Raw genomic sequence first — 22,160 nt, 5'->3', positions numbered from 1 at the left:
CTGTAAACCAAAAAAACCTCTGATACTGGTGCAATATAGTCATTCAACTCAGGGTTGTGATGTCTAGAGTTTAAAAAAAACATATGCCATGGAGCGTTGGTGGTATAGTGGTGAGCATAGCTGCCTTCCAAGCAATTGACCCGGGTTTGATTCCCGGCCAACGCAGTGCTAATATTTATACATTAAGCAAGCTGTAGCTATTCTAACGCAATATGTTAAAAAAAAGCGAAATATCTTGACCAGATTACTCAGCTATTAGATAAATAATAAACAAAGACATAGGCAGGCATCCCAAAAGCCCCGTCTGCGACTTTCTATGTCCTGAAATTTTTATATTTTACAAACAGCAGTCACCACTCACAACTGCTGGTAATAAATGGGCTGCAGGGGGGCAGGCAATGAAACGGCTAAGCCCTTCTGCCCGACCAGCCTTTAGAACTGCAGCATCTCTGCAGTAAAAAGTGTTTCAGGTCAATATCTCTCCCCTGGAAAAAATGTGCGAGACCCACCACCGATAAATGTGGCAAAAGTCCCCAACATTTTATGCATATTTGTGCTCTTACCTGAAAGCAGCGCCACCTTGTAGTCATCGCAGGCAACTGCAGCATACAACCAAATTTATCCGAGAGCAAGGTGAAAGAAACCCAAGGGAACAGCCCCTGTCTGCAGCAGGAAGGTTGGCTGCTTCGAATGGACATAACTTCCAATCCTAAGTCCACTCACGTCCCGAACGCTCCCAAACGCTCATACCGGGCAAGCCCTCACCGGGTGCACCTCTGGCTCCCAGGTAAGGCCAAAACCTGAGCATGGTAGCGCAGGATCACAGAGAAGGAGCGGGTGGGGGTGCTTCTGTCTTGAGAAAGGCGTGACATGGCTAGTGACTGAGAGGGCCTTGACTTTCCCCTATGACTGACTGTGAGAGGGGAAGGCGAAGATTTTCTGCACCCAGCATGCCTTGTGACATTCTTAGGCAAATGAGGTGAGAGCCCTGCCAGAATAGCTCCAGCGATCCCATGCCACTCCTCTGAAGGCTCCTGATCTGCATAACCACAGCATTTTGAGCAGGAAGCAGAGTGGCGCAGCGGAAGCGTGCTGGGCCCATAACCCAGAGGTCGATGGATCGAAACCATCCTCTGCTAGCATGGATTGTTTTTTTTTCTTGTGAGGACCACTCTCTCGTTTCCACGCAGCCAGAGCGGAAAACAGCAGGCTTGTGCCAGCTTTTTGTGGGAAGAGACTGCTCAACTATCGGTCTCTGCTCAAAGTCAGGGAGACAGATGGTCAGAGAATCAACCCTACACTTCAAAGGAAATGATGCACAGTTATGACCATTAAAGAAAGATGGGACCCTCGCACTTCTTTCTGAGCCTGCTTGGAACGTTATTATTCCCTTTTTTTGTCCTGCTATTATCAATCTCCTGTGAATTTCGTGGAGCTGTTTTCTTTCTCTACCCTGCTGTTTTTCCCTTGCTGCCAATATATGCTTATTTCAATGATTTGAACTGCTGCTTTCCCTTTCTCCTTTTCAGCGCAGCTTTTGCATTGGTTTCAATCTCCAGTTCCTTAGCAGTTGCAAGAACTTTTTTCCTGATTTTCATGTTGGTCTGTAAACCAAAAATACCTCTGATACTGGTGCAATATAGTCATTGAACTCAGGGTTGTGATGTCTAGAGTTTAAAAAAAATATATGCCATGGAGCGTGGGTGGTATAGTGGTGAGCATAGCTGCCTTCCAAGCAGTTGACCTGGGTTTGATTCCCGGCCAACGCAGTGCTAATATTTATACATTAAGCAAGCTGTAGCTATTCTAACGCAATATGTTAAAAAAAAGATAAATATCTTGACCAGATTACTCAGCTATTAGATAAATAATAAACAAAGACATAGGCAGGCATCCCAAAAGCCCCGTCTGCGACTTTCTATGTCCTGAAATTTTTATATTTTACAAACAGCAGTCACCACTCACAACTGCTGGTAATAAATGGGCTGCAGGGGGGCAGGCAATGAAACGGCTAAGCCCTTCTGCCCGACCAGCCTTTAGAACTGCAGCATCTCTGCAGTAAAAAGTGTTTCAGGTCAATATCTCTCCCCTGGAAAAAATGTGCGAGACCCACCACCGATAAATGTGGCAAAAGTCCCCAACATTTTCTGCATATTTGTGCTCTTACCTGAAAGCAGCGCCACCTTGTAGTCATCGCAGGCAACTGCAGCATACAACCAAATTTATCCGAGAGCAAGGTGAAAGAAACCCAAGGGAACAGCCCCTGTCTGCAGCAGGAAGGTTGGCTGCTTCGAATGGACAGAACTTCCAGTCCTAAGTCCACTCACGTCCCGAACGCTCCCAAACGCTCATACCGGGCAAGCCCTCACCGGGTGCACCTCTGGCTCCCAGGTAAGGCCAAAACCTGAGCATGGTAGCGCAGGATCACAGAGGAGGAGCGGGTGGGGGTGCTTCTGTCTTGACAAAGGCGTGACATGGCTAGTGACTGAGAGGGCCTTGACTTTCCCCTATGACTGACTGTGAGAGGGGAAGGCGAAGATTTTCTGCACCCAGCATGCCTTGTGACATTCTTAGGCAAATGAGGTGAGAGCCCTGCCAGAATAGCTCCAGCGATCCCATGCCACTCCTCTGAAGGCTCCTGATCTGCATAAACACAGCATTTTGAGCAGGAAGCAGAGTGGCGCAGCGGAAGCGTGCTGGGCCCATAACCCAGAGGTTGATGGATCGAAACCATTCTCTGCTAGCATGGATTGATTTTTTTTCTTGTGAGGACCACTCTCTCGTTTCCACGCTGCCAGAGCGGAAAAAAGCAGGCTTGTGCCAGCTTTTTGTGGGAAGAGACTGCTCAACTATCGGTCTCTGCTCAAAGTCAGGGAGACAGATGGTCAGAGAATCAACCCTACACTTCAAAGGAAATGATGCACAGTTATGACCATTAACGAAAGATGGGACCCTCGCACTTCTTTCTGAGGCTGCTTGGAACGTTATTATTCCCTTTTTTTGTCCTGCTATTATCAATCTCCTGTGAATTTTGTGGAGCTGTTTTCTTTCTCTACCCTGCTGTTTTTCCCTTGCTGCCAATATATGCTTATTTCAATGATTTGAACTGCTGCTTTCCCTTTCTCCTTTTCTGCGCAGCTTTTGCATTGGTTTCAATCTCCAGTTCCTTAGCAGTTGCAAGAACTTTTTTCCTGATTTTCATGTTGGTCTGTAAACCAAAAATACCTCTGATACTGGTGCAATATAGTCATTGAACTCAGGGTTGTGATGTCTAGAGTTTAAAAAAAACATATGCCACGGAGCGTTGGTGGTATAGTGGTGAGCATAGCTGCCTTCCAAGCAGTTGACCCGGGTTCGATTCCCGGCCAACGCAGTGCTAATATTTATACATTAAGCAAGCTGTAGCTATTCTAACGCAATATGTTAAAAAAAAGAGAAATATCTTGACCAGATTACTCAGCTATTAGATAAATAATAAACAAAGACATAGGCAGGCATCCCAAAAGCCCCGTCTGCGACTTTCTATGTCCTGAAATTTTTATATTTTACAAACAGCAGTCACCACTCACAACTGCTGGCAATAAATGGGCTGCAGGGGGGCAGGCAATGAAACGGCTAAGCCCTTCTGCCCGACCAGCCTTTAGAACTGCAGCATCTCTGCAGTAAAAAGTGTTTCAGGTCAATATCTCTCCCCTGGAAAAAATGTGCGAGACCCACCACCGATAAATGTGGCAAAAGTCCCCAACATTTTCTGCATATTTGTGCTCTTACCTGAAAGCAGCGCCACCTTGTAGTCATCGCAGGCAACTGCAGCATACAACCAAATTTATCCGAGAGGAAGGTGAAAGAAACCCAAGGGAACAGCCCCTGTCTGCAGCAGGAAGGTTGGCTGCTTCGAATGGACAGAACTTCCAGTCCTAAGTCCACTCACGTCCCGAACGCTCATACCGGGCAAGCCCTCACCGGGTGCACCTCTGGCTCCCAGGTAAGGCCAAAACCTGAGCATGGTAGCGCAGGATCACAGAGAAGGAGCGGGTGGGGGTGCTTCTGTCTTGACAAAGGCGTGACATGGCTAGTGACTGAGAGGGCCTTGACTTTCCCCTATGACTGACTGTGAGAGGGGAAGGCGAAGATTTTCTGCACCCAGCATGCCTTGTGACATTCTTAGGCAAATGAGGTGAGAGCCCTGCCAGAATAGCTCCAGCGATCCCATGCCACTCCTCTGAAGGCTCCTGATCTGCATAACCACAGCATTTTGAGCAGGAAGCAGAGTGGCGCAGCACAAGCGTGCTGGGCCCATAACCCAGAGGTCGATGGATCGAAACCATCCTCTGCTAGCATGGATTGATTTTTTTTCTTGTGAGGCCACTCTCTCGTTTCCACGCTGCCAGAGCTGAAAAAAGCAGGCTTGTGCCAGCTTTTTGTGGGAAGAGACTGCTCAACTATCGGTCTCTGCTCAAAGTCAGGGAGACAGATGGTCAGAGAATCAACCCTACACTTCAAAGGAAATGATGCACAGTTATGACCATTAACGAAAGATGGGACCCTCGCACTTCTTTCTGAGGCTGCTTGGAACGTTATTATTCCCTTTTTTTGTCCTGCTATTATCAATCTCCTGTGAATTTCGTGGAGCTGTTTTCTTTCTCTACCCTGCTGTTTTTCCCTTGCTGCCAATATATGCTTATTTCAATGATTTGAACTGCTGCTTTCCCTTTCTCCTTTTCTGCGCAGCTTTTGCATTGGTTTCAATCTCCAGTTCCTTAGCAGTTGCAAGAACTTTTTTCCTGATTTTCATGTTGGTCTGTAAACCAAAAATACCTCTGATACTGGTGCAATATAGTCATTGAACTCAGGGTTGTGATGTCTAGAGTTTAAAAAAAATATATGCCATGGAGCGTTGGTGGTATAGTGGTGAGCATAGCTGCCTTCCAAGCAGTTGACCTGGGTTTGATTCCCGGCCAACGCAGTGCTAATATTTATACATTAAGCAAGCTGTAGCTATTCTAACGCAATATGTTAAAAAAAAGAGAAATATCTTGACCAGATTACTCAGCTATTAGATAAATAATAAACAAAGACATAGGCAGGCATCCCAAAAGCCCCGTCTGCGACTTTCTATGTCCTGAAATTTTTATATTTTACAAACAGCAGTCACCACTCACTACTGCTGGTAATAAATGGGCTGCAGGGGGGCAGGCAATGAAACGGCTAAGCCCTTCTGCCCGACCAGCCTTTAGAACTGCAGCATCTCTGCAGTAAAAAGTGTTTCAGGTCAATATCTCTCCCCTGGAAAAAATGTGCGAGACCCACCACCGATAAATGTGGCAAAAGTCCCCAACATTTTCTGCATATTTGTGCTCTTACCTGAAAGCAGCGCCACCTTGTAGTCATCGCAGGCAACTGCAGCATACAACCAAATTTATCCGAGAGCAAGGTGAAAGAAACCCAAGGGAACAGCCCCTGTCTGCAGCAGGAAGGTTGGCTGCTTCGAATGGACAGAACTTCCAGTCCTAAGTCCACTCACGTCCCGAACGCTCATACCGGGCAAGCCCTCACCGGGTGCACCTCTGGCTCCCAGGTAAGGCCAAAACCTGAGCATGGTAGCGCAGGATCACAGAGAAGGAGCGGGTGGGGGTGCTTCTGTCTTGACAAAGGCGTGACATGGCTAGTGACTGAGAGGGCCTTGACTTTCCCCTATGACTGACTGTGAGAGGGGAAGGCGAAGATTTTCTGCACCCAGCATGCCTTGTGACATTCTTAGGCAAATGAGGTGAGAGCCCTGCCAGAATAGCTCCAGCGATCCCATGCCACTCCTCTGAAGGCTCCTGATCTGCATAACCACAGCATTTTGAGCAGGAAGCAGAGTGGCGCAGCAGAAGCGTGCTGGGCCCATAACCCAGAGGTCGATGGATCGAAACCATCCTCTGCTAGCATGGATTGATTTTTTTTCTTGTGAGGACCACTCTCTCGTTTCCACGCTGCCAGAGCGGAAAACAGCAGGCTTGTGCCAGCTTTTTGTGGGAAGAGACTGCTCAACTATCGGTCTCTGCTCAAAGTCAGGGAGACAGATGGTCAGAGAATCAACCCTACACTTCAAAGGAAATGATGCACAGTTATGACCATTAAAGAAAGATGGGACCCTCGCACTTCTTTCTGAGGCTGCTTGGAACGTTATTATTCCCTTTTTTTGTCCTGCTATTATCAATCTCCTGTGAATTTCGTGGAGCTGTTTTCTTTCTCTACCCTGCTGTTTTTCCCTTGCTGCCAATATATGCTTATTTCAATGATTTGAACTGCTGCTTTCCCTTTCTCCTTTTCAGCGCAGCTTTTGCATTGGTTTCAATCTCCAGTTCCTTAGCAGTTGCAAGAACTTTTTTCCTGATTTTCATGTTGGTCTGTAAACCAAAAATACCTCTGATACTGGTGCAATATAGTCATTGAACTCAGGGTTGTGATGTCTAGAGTTTAAAAAAAATATATGCCATGGAGCGTTGGTGGTATAGTGGTGAGCATAGCTGCCTTCCAAGCAGTTGACCCGGGTTCGATTCCCGGCCAACGCAGTGCTAATATTTATACTTTAAGCAAGCTGTAGCTATTCTAACGCAATATGTTAAAAAAAAGAGAAATATCTTGACCAGATTACTCAGCTATTAGATAAATAATAAACAAAGACATAGGCAAGCATCCCAAAAGCCCCGTCTGCGACTTTCTATGTCCTGAAATTTTTATATTTTACAAACAGCAGTCACCACTCACAACTGCTGGTAATAAATGGGCTGCAGGGGGGCAGGCAATGAAACGGCTAAGCCCTTCTGCTCGATCAGCCTTTAGAACTGCAGCATCTCTGCAGTAAAAAGTGTTTCAGGTCAATATCTCTCCCCTGGAAAAAATGTGCGAGACCCACCACCGATAAATGTGGCAAAAGTCCCCAACATTTTCTGCATATTTGTGCTCTTACCTGAAAGCAGCGCCACCTTGTAGTCATCGCAGGCAACTGCAGCATACAACCAAATTTATCCGAGAGCAAGGTGAAAGAAAACCAAGGGAACAGCCCCTGTCTGCAGCAGGAAGGTTGGCTGCTTCGAATGGACAGAACTTCCAGTCCTAAGTCCACTCACGTCCCGAACGCTCATGCCGGGCAAGTCCTCACCGGGTGCACCTCTGGCTCCCAGGTAAGGCCAAAACCTGAGCATGGTAGCGCAGGATCACAGAGAAGGAGCGGGTGGGGGTGCTTCTGTCTTGACAAAGGCGTGACATGGCTAGTGACTGAGAGGGCCTTGACTTTCCCCTATGACTGACTGTGAGAGGGGAAGGCGAAGATTTTCTGCACCCAGCATGCCTTGTGACATTCTTAGGCAAATGAGGTGAGAGCCCTGCCAGAATAGCTCCAGCGATCCCATGCCACTCCTCTGAAGGCTCCTGATCTGCATAACCACAGCATTTTGAACAAGAAGCAGAGTGGCGCAGCGGAAGCGTGCTGGGCCCATAACCCAGAGGTCGATGGATCGAAACCATCCTCTGCTAGCATGGATTGATTTTTTTTCTTGTGAGGACCACTCTGTCGTTTCCACGCTGCCAGAGCGGAAAACAGCAGGCTTGTGCCAGCTTTTTGTGGGAAGAGACTGCTCAACTATCGGTCTCTGCTCAAAGTCAGGGAGACAGATGGTCAGAGAATCAACCCTACACTTCAAAGGAAATGATGCACAGTTATGACCATTAAAGAAAGATGGGACCCTCGCACTTCTTTCTGAGCCTGCTTGGAACGTTATTATTCCCTTTTTTTGTCCTGCTATTATCAATCTCCTGTGAATTTCGTGGAGCTGTTTTCTTTCTCTACCCTGCTGTTTTTCCCTTGCTGCCAATATATGCTTATTTCAATGATTTGAACTGCTGCTTTCCCTTTCTCCTTTTCTGCGCAGCTTTTGCATTGGTTTAAATCTCCAGTTCCTTAGCAGTTGCAAGAACTTTTTTCCTGATTTTCATGTTGGTCTGTAAACCAAAAATACCTCTGATACTGGTGCAATATAGTCATTGAACTCAGGGTTGTGATGTCTAGAGTTTAAAAAAAACATATGCCATGGAGCGTTGGTGGTATAGTGGTGAGCATAGCTGCCTTCCAAGCAGTTGACTTGGGTTTGATTCCCGGCCAACGCAGTGCTAATATTTATACATTAAGCAAGCTGTAGCTATTCTAACGCAATATGTTAAAAAAAAGAGAAATATCTTGACCAGATTACTCAGCTATTAGATAAATAATAAACAAAGACATAGGCAGGCATCCCAAAAGCCCCGTCTGCGACTTTCTATGTCCTGAAATTTTTATATTTTACAAACAGCAGTCACCACTCACAACTGCTGGTAATAAATGGGCTGCAGGGGGGCAGGCAATGAAACGGCTAAGCCCTTCTGCCCGACCAGCCTTTAGAACTGCAGCATCTCTGCAGTAAAAAGTGTTTCAGGTCAATATCTATCCCCTGGAAAAAATGTGCGAGACCCACCACCGATAAATGTGGCAAAAGTCCCCAACATTTTCTGCATATTTGTGCTCTTACCTGAAAGCAGCGCCACCTTGTAGTCATCGCAGGCAACTGCAGCATACAACCACATTTATCCAAAAGCAAGGTGAAAGAAACCCAAGGGAACAGCCCCTGTCTGCAGCAGGAAGGTTGGCTGCTTCGAATGGACAGAACTTCCAGTCCTAAGTCCACTCACTTCCCGAACGCTCCCAAACGCTCATACCGGGCAAGCCCTCACAAAGGTGCACCTCTGGCTCCCAGGTAAGGCCAAAACCTGAGCATGGTAGCGCAGGATCACAGAGAAGGAGCGGGTGGGGGTGCTTCTGTCTTGACAAAGGCGTGACATGGCTAGTGACTGAGAGGGCCTTGACTTTCCCCTATAATTGACTGTGAGAGGGGAAGGCGAAGATTTTCTGCACCCAGCATGCCTTGTGACATTCTTAGGCAAATGAGGTGAGAGCCCTGCCAGAATAGCTCCAGCGATCCCATGCCACTCCTCTGAAGGCTCCTGATCTGCATAACCACAGCATTTTGAACAAGAAGCAGAGTGGCGCAGCGGAAGCGTGCTGGGCCCATAACCCAGAGGTCGATGGATTGAAACCATCCTCTGCTAGCATGGATTGATTTTTTTTCTTGTGAGGACCACTCTCTCGTTTCCACGCTGCCAGAGCGGAAAACAGCAGGCTTGTGCCAGCTTTTTGTGGGAAGAGACTGCTCAACTATCGGTCTCTGCTCAAAGTCAGGGAGACAGATGGTCAGAGAATCAACCCTACACTTCAAAGGAAATGATGCACAGTTATGACCATTAAAGAAAGATGGGACCCTCGCACTTCTTTCTGAGCCTGCTTGGAACGTTATTATTCCCTTTTTTTGTCCTGCTATTATCAATCTCCTGTGAATTTCGTGGAGCTGTTTTCTTTCTCTACCCTGCTGTTTTTCCCTTGCTGCCAATATATGCTTATTTCAATGATTTGAACTGCTGCTTTCCCTTTCTCCTTTTCTGCGCAGCTTTTGCATTGGTTTAAATCTCCAGTTCCTTAGCAGTTGCAAGAACTTTTTTCCTGATTTTCATGTTGGTCTGTAAACCAAAAATACCTCTGATACTGGTGCAATATAGTCATTGAACTCAGGGTTGTGATGTCTAGAGTTTAAAAAAAACATATGCCATGGAGCGTTGGTGGTATAGTGGTGAGCATAGCTGCCTTCCAAGCAGTTGACTTGGGTTTGATTCCCGGCCAACGCAGTGCTAATATTTATACATTAAGCAAGCTGTAGCTATTCTAACGCAATATGTTAAAAAAAAGAGAAATATCTTGACCAGATTACTCAGCTATTAGATAAATAATAAACAAAGACATAGGCAGGCATCCCAAAAGCCCCGTCTGCGACTTTCTATGTCCTGAAATTTTTATATTTTACAAACAGCAGTCACCACTCACAACTGCTGGTAATAAATGGGCTGCAGGGGGGCAGGCAATGAAACGGCTAAGCCCTTCTGCCCGACCAGCCTTTAGAACTGCAGCATCTCTGCAGTAAAAAGTGTTTCAGGTCAATATCTATCCCCTGGAAAAAATGTGCGAGACCCACCACCGATAAATGTGGCAAAAGTCCCCAACATTTTCTGCATATTTGTGCTCTTACCTGAAAGCAGCGCCACCTTGTAGTCATCGCAGGCAACTGCAGCATACAACCACATTTATCCAAGAGCAAGGTGAAAGAAACCCAAGGGAACAGCCCCTGTCTGCAGCAGGAAGGTTGGCTGCTTCGAATGGACAGAACTTCCAGTCCTAAGTCCACTCACTTCCCGAACGCTCCCAAACGCTCATACCGGGCAAGCCCTCACAAAGGTGCACCTCTGGCTCCCAGGTAAGGCCAAAACCTGAGCATGGTAGCGCAGGATCACAGAGAAGGAGCGGGTGGGGGTGCTTCTGTCTTGACAAAGGCGTGACATGGCTAGTGACTGAGAGGGCCTTGACTTTCCCCTATAATTGACTGTGAGAGGGGAAGGCGAAGATTTTCTGCACCCAGCATGCCTTGTGACATTCTTAGGCAAATGAGGTGAGAGCCCTGCCAGAATAGCTCCAGCGATCCCATGCCACTCCTCTGAAGGCTCCTGATCTGCATAACCACAGCATTTTGAACAAGAAGCAGAGTGGCGCAGCGGAAGCGTGCTGGGCCCATAACCCAGAGGTCGATGGATTGAAACCATCCTCTGCTAGCATGGATTGATTTTTTTTCTTGTGAGGACCACTCTCTCGTTTCCACGCTGCCAGAGCGGAAAACAGCAGGCTTGTGCCAGCTTTTTGTGGGAAGAGACTGCTCAACTATCGGTCTCTGCTCAAAGTCAGGGAGACAGATGGTCATAGAATCAACCCTACACTTCAAAGGAAATGATGCACAGTTATGACCATTAAAGAAAGATGGGACCCTCGCACTTCTTTCTGAGGCTGCTTGGAACGTTATTATTCCCTTTTTTTGTCCTGCTATTATCAATCTCCTGTGAATTTCGTGGAGCTGTTTTCTTTCTCTACCCTGCTGTTTTTCCCTTGCTGCCAATATATGCTTATTTCAATGATTTGAACTGCTGCTTTCCCTTTCTCCTTTTCTGCGCAGCTTTTGCATTGGTTTCAATCTCCAGTTCCTTAGCAGTTGCAAGAACTTTTTTCCTGATTTTCATGTTGGTCTGTAAACCAAAAATACCTCTGATACTGGTGCAATATAGTCATTGAACTCAGGATTGTGATGTCTAGAGTTTAAAAGAAACATATGCCACGGAGCGTTGGTGGTATAGTGGTGAGCATAGCTGCCTTCCAAGCAGTTGACCCGGGTTCGATTCCCGGCCAATGCAGTACTAATATTTATACATTAAGCAAGCTGTAGCTATTCTAACGCAATATGTTAAAAAAAAGAGAAATATCTTGACCAGATTACTCAGCTATTAGATAAATAATAAACAAAGACATAGGCAAGCATCCCAAATGCCCCGTCTGCGACTTTCTATGTCCTGAAATTTTTATATTTTACAAACAGCAGTCACCACTCACAACTGCTGGTAATAAATGGGCTGCAGGGGGGCAGGCAATGAAACGGCTAAGCCCTTCTGCCCGACCAGCCTTTAGAACTGCAGCATCTCTGCAGTAAAAAGTGTTTCAGGTCAATATCTCTCCCTGGAAAAAATGTGCGAGACCCACCACCGATAAATGTGGCAAAAGTCTCCAACATTTTCTGCATATTTGTGCTCTTACCTGAAAGCAGCGCCACCTTGTAGTCATCGCAGGCAACTGCAGCATACAACCAAATTTATCCGAGAGCAAGGTGAAAGAAAACCAAGGGAACAGCCCCTGTCTGCAGCAGGAAGGTTGGCTGCTTCGAATGGACAGAACTTCCAGTCCTAAGTCCACTCACATCCCGAACGCTCATGCCGGGCAAGTCCTCACCGGGTGCACCTCTGGCTCCCAGGTAAGGCCAAAACCTGAGCATGGTAGCGCAGGATCACAGAGAAGGAGCGGGTGGGGGTGCTTCTGTCTTGACAAAGGCGTGACATGGCTAGTGACTGAGAGGGCCTTGACTTTCCCCTATGACTGACTGTGAGAGGGGAAGGCGAAGATTTTCTGCACCCAGCATGCCTTGTGACATTCTTAGGCAAATGAGGTGAGAGCCCTGCCAGAATAGCTCCAGCGATCCCATGCCACTCCTCTGAAGGCTCCTGATCTGCATAACCACAGCATTTTGAACAAGAAGCAGAGTGGCGCAGCGGAAGCGTGCTGGGCCCATAACCCAGAGGTCGATGGATCGAAACCATCCTCTGCTAGCATGGATTGATTTTTTTTCTTGTGAGGACCACTCTCTCGTTTCCACGCTGCCAGAGCGGAAAACAGCAGGCTTGTGCCAGCTTTTTGTGGGAAGAGACTGCTCAACTATCGGTCTCTGCTCAAAGTCAGGGAGACAGATGGTCAGAGAATCAACCCTACACTTCAAAGGAAATGATGCACAGTTATGACCATTAAAGAAAGATGGGACCCTCGCACTTCTTTCTGAGCCTGCTTGGAACGTTATTATTCCCTTTTTTTGTCCTGCTATTATAAATCTCCTGTGAATTTCGTGGAGCTGTTTTCTTTCTCTACCCTGCTGTTTTTCCCTTGCTGCCAATATATGCTTATTTCAATGATTTGAACTGCTGCTTTCCCTTTCTCCTTTTCTGCGCAGCTTTTGAATTGGTTTCAATCTCCAGTTCCTTAGCAGTTGCAAGAACTTTTTTCCTGATTTTCATGTTGGTCTGTAAACCAAAAATACCTCTGATACTGGTGCAATATAGTCATTGAACTCAGGGTTGTGATGTCTAGAGTTTAAAAAAAACATATGCCTTTGAGCGTTGGTGGTATAGTGGTGAGCATAGCTGCCTTCCAAGCAGTTGACCCGGGTTTGATTCCCGGCCAACGCAGTGCTAATATTTATACATTAAGCAAGCTGTAGCTATTCTAACGCAATATGTTAAAAAAAAGAGAAATATCTTGACCAGATTACTCAGCTATTAGATAAATAATAAACAAAGACATAGGCAGGCATCCCAAAAGCCCCGTCTGCGACTTTCTATGTCCTGAAATTTTTATATTTTACAAACAGCAGTCACCACTCACAACTGCTGGTAATAAATGGGCTGCAGGGGGGCAGGCAATGAAACGGCTAAGCCCTTCTGCCCGACCAGCCTTTAGAACTGCAGCATCTCTGCAGTAAAAAGTGTTTCAGGTCAATATCTCTCCCCTGGAAAAAATGTGCGAGACCCACCACCGATAAATGTGGCAAAAGTCCCCAACATTTTCTGCATATTTGTGCTCTTACCTGAAAGCAGCGCCACCTTGTAGTCATCGCAGGCAACTGCAGCATACAACCAAATTTATCCGAGAGCAAGGTGAAAGAAACCCAAGGGAACAGCCCCTGTCTGCAGCAGGAAGGTTGGCTGCTTCGAATGGACAGCACTTCCAGTCCTAAGTCCACTCACGTCCCGAACGCTCCCAAACGCTGAGCCCACACCGGGTGAACCTCTGGCTCCCAGGTAAGGCCAAAACCTGAGCATGGTAGCGCAGGATCACAGAGAAGGAGCGGGTGGGGGTGCTTCTGTCTTGACAAAGGCGTGACATGGCTAGTGACTGAGAGGGCCTTGACTTTCCCCTATGACTGACTGTGAGAGGGGAAGGCGAAGATTTTCTGCACCCAGCATGCCTTGTGACATTCTTAGGCAAATGAGGTGAGAGCCCTGCCAGAATAGCTCCAGCGATCCCATGCCACTCCTCTGAAGGCTCCTGATCTGCATAACCACAGCATTTTGAGCAGGAAGCAGAGTGGCGCAGCGGAAGCGTGCTGGGCCCATAACCCAGAGGTCGATGGATCGAAACCATCCTCTGCTAGCATGGATTGATTTTTTTTCTTGTGAGGACCACTCTCTCGTTTCCACGCTGCCAGAGCGGAAAAAAGCAGGCTTGTGCCAGCTTTTTGTGGGAAGAGACTGCTCAACTATCGGTCTCTGCTCAAAGTCAGGGAGACAGATGGTCAGAGAATCAACCCTACACTTCAAAGGAAATGATGCACAGTTATGACCATTAACGAAAGATGGGACCCTCGCACTTCTTTCTGAGGCTGCTTGGAACGTTATTATTCCCTTTTTTTGTCCTGCTATTATCAATCTCCTGTGAATTTCGTGGAGCTGTTTTCTTTCTCTACCCTGCTGTTTTTCCCTTGCTGCCAATATATGCTTATTTCAATGATTTGAACTGCTGCTTTCCCTTTCTCCTTTTCTGCGCAGCTTTTGCATTGGTTTCAATCTCCAGTTCCTTAGCAGTTGCAAGAACTTTTTTCCTGATTTTCATGTTGGTCTGTAAACCAAAAATACCTCTGATACTGGTGCAATATAGTCATTGAACTCAGGGTTGTGATGTCTAGAGTTTAAAAAAAACATATGCCATGGAGCGTTGGTGGTATAGTGGTGAGCATAGCTGCCTTCCAAGCAGTTGACCCGGGTTTGATTCCCGGCCAACGCAGTGCTAATATTTATACATTAAGCAAGCTGTAGCTATTCTAACGCAATATGTTAAAAAAAAGAGAAATATCTTGACCAGATTACTCAGCTATTAGATAAATAATAAACAAAGACATAGGCAGGCATCCCAAAAGCCCCGTCTGCGACTTTCTATGTCCTGAAATTTTTATATTTTACAAACAGCAGTCACCACTCACAACTGCTGGTAATAAATGGGCTGCAGGGGGGCAGGCAATGAAACGGCTAAGCCCTTCTGCCCGACCAGCCTTTAGATCTGCAGCATCTCTGCAGTAAAAAGTGTTTCAGGTCAATATCTCTCCCCTGGAAAAAATGTGCGACACCCACCACCGATAAATGTGGCAAAAGTCCCCAACATTTTATGCATATTTGTGCTCTTACCTGAAAGCAGCGCCACCTTGTAGTAATCGCAGGCAACGGCAGCATACAACCAAATTTATCCGAGAGCAAGGTGAAAGAAACCCAAGGGAACAGCCCCTGTCTGCAGCAGGAAGGTTGGCTGCTTCGAATGGACAGAACTTCCAGTCCTAAGTCCACTCACGTCCCGAACGCTCATACCGGGCAAGCCCTCACCGGGTGCAACTCTGGCTCCCAGGTAAGGCCAAAACCTGAGCATGGTAGCGCAGGATCACAGAGAAGGAGCGGGTGGGGGTGCTTCTGTCTTGACAAAGGCGTGACATGGCTAGTGACTGAGAGGGCCTTGACTTTCCCCTATGACTGACTGTGAGAGGGGAAGGCGAAGATTTTCTGCACCCAGCATGCCTTGTGACATTCTTAGGCAAATGAGGTGAGAGCCCTGCCAGAATAGCTCCAGCGATCCCATGCCACTCCTCTGAAGGCTCCTGATCTGCATAACCACAGCATTTTGAGCAGGAAGCAGAGTGGCGCAGCAGAAGCGTGCTGGGCCCATAACCCAGAGGTCGATGGATCGAAACCATCCTCTGCTAGCATGGATTGATTTTTTTTCTTGTGAGGACCACTCTCTGGTTTCCACGCTGCCAGAGCGGAAAAAAGCAGGCTTGTGCCAGCTTTTTGTGGGAAGAGACTGCTCAACTATCGGTCTCTGCTCAAAGTCAGGGAGACAGATGGTCAGAGAATCAACCCTACACTTCAAAGGAAATGATGCACAGTTATGACCATTAACGAAAGATGGGACCCTCGCACTTCTTTCTGAGGCTGCTTGGAACGTTATTATTCCCTTTTTTTGTCCTGCTATTATCAATCTCCTGTGAATTTCGTGGAGCTGTTTTCTTTCTCTACCCTGCTGTTTTTCCCTTGCTGCCAATATATGCTTATTTCAATGATTTGAACTGCTGCTTTCCCTTTCTCCTTTTCTGCGCAGCTTTTGCATTGGTTTCAATCTCCAGTTCCTTAGCAGTTGCAAGAACTTTTTTCCTGATTTTCATGTTGGTCTGTAAACCAAAAATACCTCTGATACTGGTGCAATATAGTCATTGAACTCAGGGTTGTGATGTCTAGAGTTTAAAAAAAACATATGCTATGGAGCGTTGGTGGTATAGTGGTGAGCATAGCTACCTTCCAAGCAGTTGACCCGGGTTCGATTCCCGGCCAACGCAGTGCTAATATTTATACATTAAGCAAGCTGTAGCTATTCTAACGCAATATGTTAAAAAAAAGAGAAATATCTTGACCAGATTACTCAGCTATTAGATAAATAATAAACAAAGACATAGGCAGGCATCCCAAAAGCCCCGTCTGCGACTTTCTATGTCCTGAAATTTTTATATTTTACAAACAGCAGTCACCACTCACAACTGCTGGTAATAAATGGGCTGCAGGGGGGCAGGCAATGAAACGGCTAAGCCCTTCTGCCCGACCAGCCTTTAGATCTGCAGCATCTCTGCAGTAAAAAGTGTTTCAGGTCAATATCTCTCCCCTGGAAAAAATGTGCGACACCCACCACCGATAAATGTGGCAAAAGTCCCCAACATTTTATGCATATTTGTGCTCTTACCTGAAAGCAGCGCCACCTTGTAGTCATCGCAGGCAACTGCAGCATACAACCAAATTTATCCGAGAGCAAGGTGAAAGAAACCCAAGGGAACAGCCCCTGTCTGCAGCAGGAAGGTTGGCTGCTTCGAATGGACAGAACTTCCAGTCCTAAGTCCACTCACGTCCCGAACGCTCATACCGGGCAAGCCCTCACCGGGTGCACCTCTGGCTCCCAGGTAAGGCCAAAACCTGAGCATGGTAGCGCAGGATCACAGAGAAGGAGCGGGTTGGGGATGCTTCTGTCTTGACAAAGGCGTGACATGGCTAGTGACTGAGAGGGCCTTGACTTTCCCCTATGACTGACTGTGAGAGGGGAAGGCGAAGATTTTCTGCACCCAGCATGCCTTGTGACATTCTTAGGCAAATGAGGTGAGAGCCCTGCCAGAATAGCTCCAGCGATCCCATGCCACTCCTCTGAAGGCTCCTGATCTGCATAACCACAACATTTTGAGCAGGAAGCAGAGTGGCGCAGCAGAAGCGTCCTGGGCCCATAACCCAGAGGTCGATGGATCGAAACCATCCTCTGCTAGCATGGATTGATTTTTTTTATTGTGAGGACCACTCTCTCGTTTCCACGCTGCCAGAGCGGAAAAAAGCAGGCTTGTGCCAGCTTTTTGTGGGAAGAGACTGCTCAACTATCGGTCTCTGCTCAAAGTCAGGGAGACAGATGGTCAGAGAATCAACCCTACACTTCAAAGGAAATGATGCACAGTTATGACCATTAACGAAAGATGGGACCCTCGCACTTCTTTCTGAGGCTGCTTGGAACATTATTATTCCCTTTTTTTGTCCTGCTATTATCAATCTCCTGTGAATTTCGTGGAGCTGTTTTCTTTCTCTACCCTGCTGTTTTTCCCTTGCTGCCAATATATGCTTATTTCAATGATTTGAACTGCTGCTTTCCCTTTCTCCTTTTCTGCGCAGCTTTTGCATTGGTTTCAATCTCCAGTTCCTTAGCAGTTGCAAGAACTTTTTTCCTGATTTTCATGTTGGTCTGTAAACCAAAAATACCTCTGATACTGGTGCAATATAGTCATTGAACTCAGGGTTGTGATGTCTAGAGTTTAAAAAAAACATATGCCATGGAGCGTTGGTGGTATAGTGGTGAGCATAGCTGCCTTCCAAGCAATTAACCCGGGTTTGATTCCCGGCCAACGCAGTGCTAATATTTATACATTAAGCAAGCTGTAGCTATTCTAACGCAATATGTTAAAAAAAAGAGAAATATCTTGACCAGATTATTCAGCTATTAGATAAATAATAAACAAAGACATAGGCAGGCATCCCAAAAGCCCTGTCTGCGACTTTCTATGTCCTGAAATTTTTATATTTTACAAACAGCAGTCACCACTCACAACTGCTGGTAATAAATGGGCTGCAGGGGGGCAGGCAATGAAACGGCTAAGCCCTTCTGCCCGACCAGCCTTTAGAACTGCAGCATCTCTGCAGTAAAAAATGTTTCAGGTCAATATCTCTCCCCTGGAAAAAATGTGCGAGACACACCACCGATAAATGTGGCAAAATTCCCCAACATTTTCTGCATATTTGTGCTCTTACCTGAAAGCAGCGCCACCTTGTAGTCATCGCAGGCAACTGCAGCATACAACCAAATTTATCCGAGAGCAAGGTGAAAGAAACCCAAGGGAACAGCCCCTGTCTGCAGCAGGAAGGTTGGCTGCTTCGAATGGACAGCACTTCCAGTCCTAAGTCCACTCACGTCCCGAACGCTCCCAAACGCTCAGCCCACACCGGGTGAACCTCTGGCTCCCAGGTAAGGCCAAAACCTGAGCATGGTAGCGCAGGATCACAGAGAAGGAGCGGGTGGGGGTGCTTCTGTCTTGACAAAGGCGTGACATGGCTAGTGACTGAGAGGGCCTTGACTTTCCCCTATGACTGACTGTGAGAGGGGAAGGCGAAGATTTTCTGCACCCAGCATGCCTTGTGACATTCTTAGGCAAATGAGGTGAGAGCCCTGCCAGAATAGCTCCAGCGATCCCATGCCACTCCTCTGAAGGCTCCTGATCTGCATAACCACAGCATTTTGAGCAGGAAGCAGAGTGGCGCAGCGGAAGCGTGCTGGGCCCATAACCCAGAGGTCGATGGATCGAAACCATCCTCTGCTAGCATGGATTGATTTTTTTTCTTGTGAGGACCACTCTCTCGTTTCCACGCTGCCAGAGCGGAAAAAAGCAGGCTTGTGCCAGCTTTTTGTGGGAAGAGACTGCTCAACTATCGGTCTCTGCTCAAAGTCAGGGAGACAGATGGTCAGAGAATCAACCCTACACTTCAAAGGAAATGATGCACAGTTATGACCATTAACGAAAGATGGGACCCTCGCACTTCTTTCTGAGGCTGCTTGGAACGTTATTATTCCCTTTTTTTGTCCTGCTATTATCAATCTCCTGTGAATTTCGTGGAGCTGTTTTCTTTCTCTACCCTGCTGTTTTTCCCTTGCTGCCAATATATGCTTATTTCAATGATTTGAACTGCTGCTTTCCCTTTCTCCTTTTCTGCGCAGCTTTTGCATTGGTTTCAATCTCCAGTTCCTTAGCAGTTGCAAGAACTTTTTTCCTGATTTTCATGTTGGTCTGTAAACCAAAAATACCTCTGATACTGGTGCAATATAGTCATTGAACTCAGGGTTGTGATGTCTAGAGTTTAAAAAAAACATATGCCATGGAGCGTTGGTGGTATAGTGGTGAGCATAGCTGCCTTCCAAGCAGTTGACCCGGGTTTGATTCCCGGCCAACGCAGTGCTAATATTTATACATTAAGCAAGCTGTAGCTATTCTAACGCAATATGTTAAAAAAAAGAGAAATATCTTGACCAGATTACTCAGCTATTAGATAAATAATAAACAAAGACATAGGCAGGCATCCCAAAAGCCCCGTCTGCGACTTTCTATGTCCTGAAATTTTTATATTTTACAAACAGCAGTCACCACTCACAACTGCTGGTAATAAATGGGCTGCAGGGGGGCAGGCAATGAAACGGCTAAGCCCTTCTGCCCGACCAGCCTTTAGATCTGCAGCATCTCTGCAGTAAAAAGTGTTTCAGGTCAATATCTCTCCCCTGGAAAAAATGTGCGACACCCACCACCGATAAATGTGGCAAAAGTCATCCAACATTTTATGCATATTTGTGCTCTTACCTGAAAGCAGCGCCACCTTGTAGTCATCGCAGGCAACGGCAGCATACAACCAAATTTATCCGAGAGCAAGGTGAAAGAAACCCAAGGGAACAGCCCCTGTCTGCAGCAGGAAGGTTGGCTGCTTCGAATGGACAGAACTTCCAGTCCTAAGTCCACTCACGTCCCGAACGCTCATACCGGGCAAGCCCTCACCGGGTGCAACTCTGGCTCCCAGGTAAGGCCAAAACCTGAGCATGGTAGCGCAGGATCACAGAGAAGGAGCGGGTGGGGGTGCTTCTGTCTTGACAAAGGCGTGACATGGCTAGTGACTGAGAGGGCCTTGACTTTCCCCTATGACTGACTGTGAGAGGGGAAGGCGAAGATTTTCTGCACCCAGCATGCCTTGTGACATTCTTAGGCAAATGAGGTGAGAGCCCTGCCAGAATAGCTCCAGCGATCCCATGCCACTCCTCTGAAGGCTCCTGATCTGCATAACCACAGCATTTTGAGCAGGAAGCAGAGTGGCGCAGCAGAAGCGTGCTGGGCCCATAACCCAGAGGTCGATGGATCGAAACCATCCTCTGCTAGCATGGATTGATTTTTTTTCTTGTGAGGACCACTCTCTCGTTTCCACGCTGCCAGAGCGGAAAAAAGCAGGCTTGTGCCAGCTTTTTGTGGGAAGAGACTGCTCAACTATCGGTCTCTGCTCAAAGTCAGGGAGACAGATGGTCAGAGAATCAACCCTACACTTCAAAGGAAATGATGCACAGTTATGACCATTAACGAAAGATGGGACCCTCGCACTTCTTTCTGAGGCTGCTTGGAACGTTATTATTCCCTTTTTTTGTCCTGCTATTATCAATCTCCTGTGAATTTCGTGGAGCTGTTTTCTTTCTCTACCCTGCTGTTTTTCCCTTGCTGCCAATATATGCTTATTTCAATGATTTGAACTGCTGCTTTCCCTTTCTCCTTTTCTGCGCAGCTTTTGCATTGGTTTCAATCTCCAGTTCCTTAGCAGTTGCAAGAACTTTTTTCCTGATTTTCATGTTGGTCTGTAAACCAAAAATACCTCTGATACTGGTGCAATATAGTCATTGAACTCAGGGTTGTGATGTCTAGAGTTTAAAAAAAACATATGTCATGGAGCGTTGGTGGTATAGTGGTGAGCATAGCTGCCTTCCAAGCAGTTGACCCGGGTTCGATTCCCGGCCAACGCAGTGCTAATATTTATACATTAAGCAAGCTGTAGCTATTCTAACGCAATATGTTAAAAAAAAGAGAAATATCTTGACCAGATTACTCAGCTATTAGATAAATAATAAACAAAGACATAGGCAGGCATCCCAAAAGCCCCGTCTGCGACTTTCTATGTCCTGAAATTTTTATATTTTACAAACAGCAGTCACCACTCACAACTGCTGGTAATAAATGGGCTGCAGGGGGGCAGGCAATGAAACGGCTAAGCCCTTCTGCCCGACCAGCCTTTAGATCTGCAGCATCTCTGCAGTAAAAAGTGTTTCAGGTCAATATCTCTCCCCTGGAAAAAATGTGCGACACCCACCACCGATAAATGTGGCAAAAGTCCCCAACATTTTATGCATATTTGTGCTCTTACCTGAAAGCAGCGCCACCTTGTAGTCATCGCAGGCAACGGCAGCATACAACCAAATTTATCCGAGAGCAAGGTGAAAGAAACCCAAGGGAACAGCCCCTGTCTGCAGCAGGAAGGTTGGCTGCTTCGAATGGACAGAACTTCCAGTCCTAAGTCCACTCACGTCCCGAACGCTCATACCGGGCAAGCCGTCACCGGGTGCAACTCTGGCTCCCAGGTAAGGCCAAAACCTGAGCATGGTAGCGCAGGATCACAGAGAAGGAGCGGGTGGGGGTGCTTCTGTCTTGACAAAGGCGTGACATGGCTAGTGACTGAGAGGGCCTTGACTTTCCCCTATGACTGACTGTGAGAGGGGAAGGCGAAGATTTTCTGCACCCAGCATGCCTTGTGACATTCTTAGGCAAATGAGGTGAGAGCCCTGCCAGAATAGCTCCAGCGATCCCATGCCACTCCTCTGAAGGCTCCTGATCTGCATAACCACAGCATTTTGAGCAGGAAGCAGAGTGGCGCAGCGGAAGCGTGCTGGGCCCATAACCCAGAGGTCGATGGATCGAAACCATCCTCTGCTAGCATGGATTGATTTTATTTCTTGTGAGGACCACTCTCTCGTTTCCACGCTGCCAGAGCGGAAAAAAGCAGGCTTGTGCCAGCTTTTTGTGGGAAGAGACTGCTCAACTATCGGTCTCTGCTCAAAGTCAGGGAGACAGATGGTCAGAGAATCAACCCTACACTTCAAAGGAAATGATGCACAGTTATGACCATTAACGAAAGATGGGACCCTCGCACTTCTTTCTGAGGCTGCTTGGAACGTTATTATTCCCTTTTTTTGTCCTGCT

At 46.9% G+C, this 22,160-nt stretch overlaps 4 non-coding genes across 4 annotated transcripts; all 4 read left to right on the top strand.

Moving 5' to 3' along the window:
* Positions 1-3,301: 3,301 nt before the first annotated feature.
* TRNAG-UCC (transfer RNA glycine (anticodon UCC)) lies at positions 3,302-3,373 on the top strand. Its single transcript has one exon. It is a non-coding gene; the product is annotated as a tRNA-Gly (tRNA).
* A 3,115-nt stretch (positions 3,374-6,488) lies between these two features.
* Positions 6,489-6,560, top strand: TRNAG-UCC (transfer RNA glycine (anticodon UCC)). Its single transcript has one exon. It is a non-coding gene; the product is annotated as a tRNA-Gly (tRNA).
* A 4,732-nt stretch (positions 6,561-11,292) lies between these two features.
* On the top strand, positions 11,293-11,364 carry TRNAG-UCC (transfer RNA glycine (anticodon UCC)). The gene has a single exon. It is a non-coding gene; the product is annotated as a tRNA-Gly (tRNA).
* A 9,493-nt stretch (positions 11,365-20,857) lies between these two features.
* Positions 20,858-20,929, top strand: TRNAG-UCC (transfer RNA glycine (anticodon UCC)). The gene has a single exon. It is a non-coding gene; the product is annotated as a tRNA-Gly (tRNA).
* The last annotated feature ends 1,231 nt before the right edge of the window (positions 20,930-22,160 follow it).

The sequence above is a fragment of the Pleurodeles waltl genome, unplaced genomic scaffold (genome assembly GCF_031143425.1).
Source record: "Pleurodeles waltl isolate 20211129_DDA unplaced genomic scaffold, aPleWal1.hap1.20221129 scaffold_69, whole genome shotgun sequence".
NCBI lineage: Eukaryota > Metazoa > Chordata > Amphibia > Caudata > Salamandridae > Pleurodeles > Pleurodeles waltl.
The sequence above is the reverse complement of the archived record's forward strand: the minus strand, read 5'-3'. Positions and strand labels throughout refer to the sequence as shown.